The sequence below is a fragment of the Lycorma delicatula genome, chromosome 10 (assembly GCF_047948215.1).
Source record: "Lycorma delicatula isolate Av1 chromosome 10, ASM4794821v1, whole genome shotgun sequence".
NCBI classification, from domain to species: domain Eukaryota; kingdom Metazoa; phylum Arthropoda; class Insecta; order Hemiptera; family Fulgoridae; genus Lycorma; species Lycorma delicatula.
This window is the reverse complement of record NC_134464.1, coordinates 21114874-21124349: the sequence shown is the minus strand read 5'-3', so window position 1 is coordinate 21124349 and position 9476 is coordinate 21114874. Positions and strand designations below refer to the sequence as shown.

Here is a 9476-nt window from a genome sequence, read left to right as displayed (position 1 = left end):
TGTCTTTTGGTAAAAATAGTAGAATAAATTTTTTGATCATAAAAGTTTTAGAAATTATGTTCCTTAAACTCCTATTTAACCTAAAATTTGTGCGTCTACAAGTTATGTTATTGTATAAATGTGGAGAAACTGCTAATTCTGGGTCCCTCATTTCTAATAAGAAAAGAAGTGATTCTAATTCTTCCCATTAGTAGTTTACCCTAATTTTCACAGAAACATTGCAAGTACCTATCTTTTTCTCTGTTAAAAGTATAAGGTTAAAACATCCTTCTGATGAATAGGGTTTAATTCTGGTACTAAGATGAGAAACTTGTACTTTTTTCATTTGTGTAAAGTACCGTGGGTTCCTTTAATAAATTAAATTTACTTATTAAAATGTCTATTGCTATTAAAATTAGTCTTTTTATCGTTACATGGCAGAGATGTTATGGTACATGGTTTACAAATAAAGATGTCCCTTTCAATTTGTTTTTTATACTACTGGTTTCATCTTATAGTTATGATGCATGAAATTTATCTAGCCATTAGTACAAGTGGCATTAGTAAAAACTGCTTTCTGTAAAAGTAATGATGTTCCATTATATAGCCAGCTCCTGTGGTTAACAAACTAAAAAAGTCACTCATACAGCTGATTTTCACATTCATTTCAATAAGTTTGCCATGTTAATAGAGAAAAGTAAGAGTAAATTTGACTAAGTGATGAAGATAACACGATACCAGTTTAACCTCACTTCCCTAGTAAGCCTGGCATGGATGTTTGCTATGCTTTGAGACTGGCTGTGTTATTTTTTGGATGAATTACTGGTGGTGTCTTGTGTGTGGTATTATGTGATGTTCCATACTTTTTAGATGAATTTGTAGTTTTTAAACAATTATTAACAGTAAAAATTCTGAATTAAAACCTACAAGTAAATTCACTGCAAATTTACATCAGACTTTTGTGCAGGTATATATCTAGAATTTTATATGTATCCATCTATAACAGTCTACATGATAATTTAAAATTTAAATGTTTTTGAAGATTAACTTTACCAAATTATTTAATTGTATTTTTTTTTTTTTTTTTTTTTTTTTTTTTATTTTTTTTTTTTTTTTTTTTTTTTAAAGAACATACTCTCCGATCTGATGCGAGATTTCAATCCGTGTCCGAGGTGGGGGTGGCGCAGGCGCGCAGACTGTTCGGGAGAGCGGCTGTGTCCGAACACAGTCATCTTCGGGACATCTGCAGAGAGGACCCAACTCCGACAGTTGTAAGGAAGCGGCCTCACGCCGTACTGGACGAACCACCGTGATGGTGCGGAAAATCGACAAACCAGGCTTAGGGGCCTCCATATCGCATGAGCCATAAACGGAATAGTGCGTCAGACGCGTTTCCGGGGTCGCGAGTGAATAGTTTTTTTCGCGAGTTATATAGTTTGAAGACTTCAAATACGGTAAGTCGCGCACAAAACAAAAACGCGGTCTAAAAAGGAAAGAAAGGAGAAAGAAGGGGAAAAAACGCGGTTTTTTTTTTTTTTTTTTTTTTTTTTTTTTTTTTTTTTTTTTTCTTTCTTTTTCTCGCGTGTGTTTTGTTCTGTTTCTCTAGTTTCAGAAACGGGAGAAACGTGGATGTGGAACGACGCGTCGTGCCGTCTCATCCTGCCAGTCGAAAGGAAAGTAAAAATTAAATTTTTTTTTTTTTTTTTTTTTTTTTTTTTTTTTTTTTTTTTCTCGTGTAGGTGTTCTGCTTCTTTTGTTGCAGATGCCAACAGCCACCACAAAAACAAATGGTTTCTTCACTGCAGCCACGCGGTCCCCCCAACCCCTTCTCAGACACACGCGTGTCTGAAGGTTAATAAATTACGTGGAAAGAATAATTACTGTTTACTTCTTTCCAGAAAATCGCCGCCCCAAAACCGCGATCGCGAATAGGTATCACCATCTGTAAGTTAAACTTACAGTAAGATAAAATAACCCAGCAATTGCGACTCCTCCGGAAAAGGGGACACATTGCTCCCTCCTTATAGCTAGTGCCCCGTTGTGGCGTATTCCTGCTAGCCTATTAAAGAGTTAGCACCGAAAGGACTTCAGTGGACGGTCTGAAGGGGAATTACGTCGGGAGGACAGGCTTTATAAGCCTAGCCTTCCGCGGTCGGCCCATGAAATGGGTTCGATAACGCTGGTTTAACAACGGATTGGAATGCAATTAAATCCGTCTTAAATTCACTAAAATAATAATAGACAAAACTTGAAAAATTAGATCCGAGATTAAAAAAATAACCCTTTTAAAAACAAGCCCGATTAGAAAGATCCAGCAGCAAGGGACTCTGTCCAGGTTCTGCGATAAAGTAGGGAGTAATAGACTCCTGCCAACTTTGCATTCCATTCCATTCCATTTAAAGAACATATTAGAAACAAACATATTATATATGAAGAATCATATATATATATATATATATATATGATTAATATGTATGAGAATATATAAGAATATATTCTTATATATATATAAGAATATATATGAAGAACATATTCAGTCACCTTTATAACAATCTTCAGTGATTGGTGCTGTTATTTTTACATTCAATGAAAATAACGCTGTGTGAAAACAATCAAATGGTTGCAAAGAAGACTGAAAAATATTAAAGATTTTTTTTTAATAATTTTAATTACTATATTATTTTCATTTTATTTATATCATTAGATTCATTATTAAAAGGTTTAAGTATTCAACTTTGATGTAAAAGCATATAAATTATATGAAAGTTTTCTTAACTTTCAAAATACATGTATGTATAAAAATAAGAGCTGTTTTATTGTGTGAATTGCTTTTTCTTTATTTCACCTGTGTAATGTGATCTTAAAATATTTCTATATTTCATAGTACATTTTAAATGTACATGCATATATATATATATATATATATATATATATATATATGTGTGTGTGTGTGTGTGTGTGTGTGTGTGTGTGTGTGTGTGTGTGTGTGTGTGTGTGTGAGCATGCGTGCACATGCATGTGAGAGTAGAGAAAGAAAGAATATGAGAGAGAAAGAGCAGCAATAAAATTATTTGAAATGAGATTTTATATTAAGACTAATTGTAGGTTGAGCTTTAAATATCATAGATCTGTAGAGAAGTACAGGTGTGTCACAATTTAGCTATTCTGATGGAAAGTACTAGCAGCATCTTGGCTCCCACTCGCATAAAAATAAACTTGAATAGATGCCCATAAGTTGACTGAAAGGTGTTACTCAAGCGTATAATCATTTGTCATAACCATTTGAATTTTATTACAAGAACTTGAAAGGATTCGCTTGAAATGTAAAATGTGTTTCAAAAATGACTACTCATATTTTAGATTATTTTATATATGAATGATAAATATTAATGACATAATAAACTCTTTTTATTTTGATATAAATGGGAACAATTTAGAAATACTTACACAAATAAGATTTATTCAATAGATTTAATTTTGTAAAGGAAATTTCATAATTTTCATAAAATATTAATTACTGAAAAATTTGTGTAATAGCCATAGCTACTGACTCACAGTAAACCAACACCATACCATAAAATATAAAGTTATTTCAAACAGGAAAACCAGTAATATTTGAGAACAACTAATCTTAAATATTTTTTAAATATTAAAAAAAAAAAGTTGTAATGAAATTACAGAAACCAAGTAGGTCATCACAGTAATAATGAAAGAACTAGTGTTTTATAGTATATAAATGTAGACAAAAATATTTAATATTTTAACTATTTAGATTTCAACCGTTTAAATTTCCATTTATCTACCTACACAATTAACTCAGTTTAGTTTATCATGTTACAAATAGAATATTAAAGCATCTTTCCTTACTTATATATAGTTTATGTTGTTATTTTATTAATCAGAAAAATTTCAGTAAGAATTTTCTATAGAAAAAATATAATTTATAAACTTATTTATGGCACAAACTGAAATATATTTTCAACTTTTGATTGATGATGCTCTCTGATTTTTAAAAAATAATATTTTAAAATCATTTTGCTAATATTTTTATGATTGAAGTCAGCTTTAAAAAAATTAAAGTGTAATTCAGTTTGGACAAATATGATTTGATTGAAGAATTTTTCTCATATTTTTCTTGTCAAAAAAATTTTTATAGAGTGTAGTGTTTCATAATCTTTTTAGGATTAATGACCTTGTTTTACATATTAAGCACCTCAGAGTCAGAATTGGCTTTTTACACAATCATTGAACAGAATAGAGTCTCTAGATAGAACTGCCCCCTATTAAGCTAAATAAATACCAAGGATGCAGTAACTAAAAAGAATTCTATATCCATTGAACTTTGATTCAATAGACATCTATCTAAAACTCATATAAAACCGTTTGGGAGTAAAGAATCCAGAATAAGGATAAGAAAAAAAGAAAGGGTTGGATACTGATAAAGGGATGATCTGCCTGTAGCAGGACTGTAGAATGGGACAAACCCTTCTTAAAAAATGTACCTAAGACTTCCTCAAGGTAGGCCTCCTCCTTGATAGTACCAAGTCTTTCAACATCTTAAGCATAATCATTCCTCAGGAGATCAAAATATCTTTGCCTATGATGAGAATAGCACATCAACAATTCTTAAGAAATATGAAGCAGTGGACTGCAGTTCATGTAGCACTCATAAAAGGCATGTAAAAAATATTATAAAGTTTTTTATAAAAATCTTGATGTCTTCTAAAAAAGTACACAATTATTCTTCAATTTTGATAAATTCCACATAATTAAGAATTTTTCTTTTCTTTAAGAATTTTTTTTTCTTTTAAGTGTCATATTTTAAACATCATGTATAAAATTAGTAACATGGAAATGGAATAATAATTGGGAAGAAATTGAAGTGGGTAAAGCAATTTGATTATTTTTAAATAAAAATTTACAATAAATATTTTTTTTTTAATACATGTTTTATTTGAATGATAAAAAAAATGTGAAAACATGCCAAAAACCTAGACAACAAAATTTGTGCCAAACTATAATTGTTGGGTTATCATTTAAAACACTTTTAAAATATAACAAAGAAAAAGAATCTTTAAACGTTTTAATAAATTTAACACTAATGTTATAAGGAGGTTGTTACATTTAAATAAAGAAGCTAAGTCATTCATCAAGTTAAGATATAGGTTAGTATTAAAATACTGTGATTACTAAAATAAAACATTTTTATAGTATATCAATACAAAGTCATGATTCATATATAAATTATTTTTCTATTATTTTTTTAGTGTTGAAGGATTGTCCTCCTTCACTTTCATGTGACTATTCATGTTTTAATTCTACTGGTGTAGGATGATCAAAGGATTCTTTTCCTTTTTGTGTTTTTATTTATATTATTAATCTTGAACTTACTGCATTGTAAATTACATAAAATTTTTAAAGTTTTTGTAATAAAATTACTTTTCAAAATGAGAAGATAAATAATCAATAATAAAATAAAAAAATTAATAAAATATTTATAGTACAGTTTTTATTCATCATACAAAAGTACAGACATCAAATCATACAATTTTTTTCATTAACACAACACCATTCATAAATCTGATGGACTTAACCAGAGGTCATCTTTTAGACCGTCTAAACTTGAATAACGCAGTCATCAATTTGGCTTCTGTCAGGATGCCACCAATACAAATGCCTCAGCAGACATTTCCATCAGTGTATTTACACAACTTGCTATCGCCTTCATATGGCCTCTTCAAACCACAACCATCTACCATAACTTAAACCCTCAACTATCAAATTAACCGATTTGTGGAAGTGTGATTCCTGCGCCTTCCTCTAATACCAAAGGTTTCAACAAAAACTCTTCCTACTCTTCCCATATCTAACTTAAATTCGATTATGCACTCAGATCATTACTTGATTGAGTCTAAACAAAAAAAAATACTGTCCTCATTCCAACAAAACAAGTATTGATCGCGACAACGACAATTTTGTCCTATAATTTAATTTTTTCAAAGTCCTCTTGATTTATTTAAAAATTAAGAACCAGTATCACAAATTTAATAAGTCTCTAAGGAAAACTTACCCTGTCACTGTCTGCTCTGATCCGGTTTCAGGAGTGAGTTCATTGCCTACACCCTCCCACACCGCAGCTCCGTTTCAGAGTTCTCTACACATCCACTCTCTTCATAACAGTGAATATCCCAGCTAATCGGAGCTTGATGTCAAAACACCTGTCTTGGCAAGGTAAGCATCCAGGCGGGCACCTAGCCGCCTGGGTTGCTATTCTATCTATATATCTATAACAGCATCAGACCCACTCAACCATCCTCCACAGGGGTAAGAATCTAAGGAAGCAGCAACTATGTTTCATTCCTTTCAGTTTTCCAATTAACTTGCAAATCAAAATCAGTATTGATCCTAGCAAGCTCTCTAGCTACTTTGGTACATTTAGCTTCGTACCTGGGGCAGACATATAAGACATAGTGCGCATTATCAATGGCTCTACACTCCAGACATAAGCCTGAATTAATCAAACCAAATCTAGCCAACCTATCTTGAAAAGCACCATGTCCAGAAAGAAACTGTGTAATATACTGATTGGCAGTATCCACCTAACTACGTGTATACTTCTCACATCAGGAAAATACCATGCATGCAGTGGCTATCAGATGATTAAGTCCATCTTACCGCCATAAATGGTAACCTTGGTCGTCGCCCAGAAGTAAGTTACCTCTGGTAAGTTACCGGAGATAAGTACCTTCTTAGCATCATAAAGTAATTGACATTCAGTCACAAGGATATCAATGGGCTTAATACCAGAAACAACAAGGACCACCTCTCATGTATCTTAGGGACGAATCACAGATAACTCCTAGGGACCAATCATAAATAACAATAGGAGATGCAGGGCTCTCAACAAAATACTCCTATAACGTTTGTACCTCATTCAATGAGACCAGACCAATGAGTCCAAAGTCAGTAAAAAACATTTTAAGCCTCCAATTGGGATGAACTACTCTCTGAACACCGAATAAAGCAGAGCAAGCCTTTTTGGTAGCATATTGAACGTGCTCTTTGAATCAAAGATTCTCATCAAGGGTAGCACCTAAATACTTCTGCACAGAACATAACCTAATTCGATGACCTACCATTAATACACAAGTTCATCGTGTAACAGCTTGTCTGCTCTTGAACAACATCATTGTTGTTTTCTCTGGGCTAAATCCCATCTTATGTTGCAAACTCCATAGCTGGAGTATCTTGCAAGCCTGGGCTTGCAAGAAATTGAATTCAATCTCATTCCTCGAATCCCCTTTAATCAGCAAACGTCCTTCATCAGCATATATCTTCCATGTCCTGCCTGAGGAAAAACCATACTGATCATCCAACAACTCTCTAGAATTCAGTCTATCAGTAACATGAAGGTACAATACTTTCTGAAAAACACCGTTTCAATAACTGGCAGGAGCATTAAAGACCTATGAAAGGAGCTCACAGTGGGGTCCTTTTCACCACCTCTAAACAACAATTTTAGAACACCTTTTTTCCAGCAAACGGAAATAGCCAGCAAAGAGCGTTCTATTAAAATTTTAGTCAAACTACCAACACAAATTCTGACAGAATGGACAAGGAACTCTACCACGATTCCGGGGCTTTATTCCTACCAGAAGTGCAAATTGATGTACCTTTGCCTCGTAATTTCCAGAGATAAAACACTACAGTGAAAAGCAGCAACTTCTTCTTGGACTTGCAGATGATACAAGGTTTCATTAGTCACAGCATCATCTAGTAACAAATCATTCAATAGAATATTTAAAATCTCAGCTTTGTTAGAAACAATACCCTGCTGAGTCGAGAGAGCTGACAAAAGAATATTTTTCTTACGCTTATGCCCTAGGATTCTATACACAACACCCCAAGGATCGTTATTTCCTTGTTCTCTAACAAAAGAATGCCATAAGCCCCATTTTGATGTCCTGATCAAATTAAAATATTGAGACCTCTATCTTTGATAGTCATCTACGAAAACCGCTCGCCATTCAGGATTACTGTCCCACTGAGCAGCTCTCCTGAGACGGTTCATGAACTGTTTCAACAAAGACAACTGTCTAGTCCACCAAGAAGCAATTCTCTCTTCCTGAACTATGGGAAATTGAATTCTCAGTGACATCGAAGAAAGCCAGAGAAAATCTTTCTGTCAGGTCTTCCAGTTGAATATCATCCAGTCTTCAATCTAAGACATGGGAGTCTAGCAGAGAGAATATTAACAAATTTAGGCCAGTCCACCTTCCTGTACATGAAGCACCTGCTGATGAACAAGGACATTGCATCTACAAGCGTTTTGCAACTCCTTAACCAACTCAAAGATAATTAATTGAAGATCACTAGAACAATCATCAACAACAGACCAAGCACCAACCCTACCAAGAATATTCCTATCAACATAATATGAATATTTGTTCCAGCAAACAATCTCCTTCCTTCTACCATTCCAGCATCTGTTGGTAACTCACTGAAAACACTACTGTACATTGTAGTATATTGAATCCTTACAACACCCTTAATGGTTTTATGATTGACATAAATTACAAGTCATTTCAAAAAATAGCAGTTATCTTAAAGAATAATAATAACCCAAGCCAGACCTACTAAAGAAAGTGAGGAATGAAATAGTCTCCTGTTACTTTCTTAATATTCTTTCCTGCAAGTGACATCTTCAATTATCCATCAAAGGTACAACCTACGTAATAAAAATCAATGTTCTGGTGTTTCTTATAATTAAAGTGTTTTTCATGTATCATAGCCAAAAGGTTTTCTTTATTCCTAAAAAGTACTACTGCAATTTTAACTTATTTGTAGCTGTAAAAGCAGAAGTGTTGATAGTCCAATCTGCGAGGATAACTTAACTAAGAAATTACTGCAGAGAAGAATTTAAATTCTTTCACATCCTCAACAGTTAGACGATTATCTAATTGTGTATACTTCTAAAATCATAAGTTAATTTACAAAATGTGTAATTTTTTTTACTTAACCAGGAACTGCAGATTGGTAATTTCAACTAAAAATAGTCTTTCAAGTATTTAAATGCTTTACAAGTTGAATAAGATTCTACAATAAATACGCACACATTAGTTGTTAGAGATTGGCATAATTGGAACAAAAAAAGAAATGGAAATGGTGGAATAGACTGCAATGTCACTGATGTGCAACAAGATTGTTTCAAAAGTTACGTGAAACAAATCTTGAGTACAGTATTGCCAACAGATAAATAGAGTGATGTAAAATTTACCTATGAATAAGTGTCATGCTTTTATTCTAAATGTTGCATCATTTTAAAATGGTTTTCTAAATTTGCAACCATATTTTTTCCAAAAACTTGTTTTACTTAAATAAAAGTTCTTTTTCAGTAAAATTTATTAATAAGAAAGATGTGAGGTTTTATTACATCATTCCTTCCCGTAGCACCCTTGTTAGTCATTAAATCAAGAGAATGGTTCAAAATAAAGGAA

General features: G+C 32.6%; 1 long non-coding RNA gene across 2 annotated transcripts in view; it reads left to right on the top strand.

Annotated features, from left to right (window-relative positions):
* The first annotated feature begins 1341 nt into the window (after positions 1 to 1341).
* Positions 1342 to 9476, top strand: part of LOC142331795 (uncharacterized) — a 20860-nt gene continuing 12725 nt past the window's right edge. Inside the window, exon 1 of one of the 2 annotated variants that reach the window (XR_012758091.1) lies at positions 1342 to 1433. This is a non-coding gene — a long non-coding RNA (uncharacterized LOC142331795). Of the gene's footprint in view, positions 1434 to 5092; positions 5145 to 9476 lie in introns of those variants that run through there. The other variant, XR_012758090.1, reaches the window with a different exon arrangement.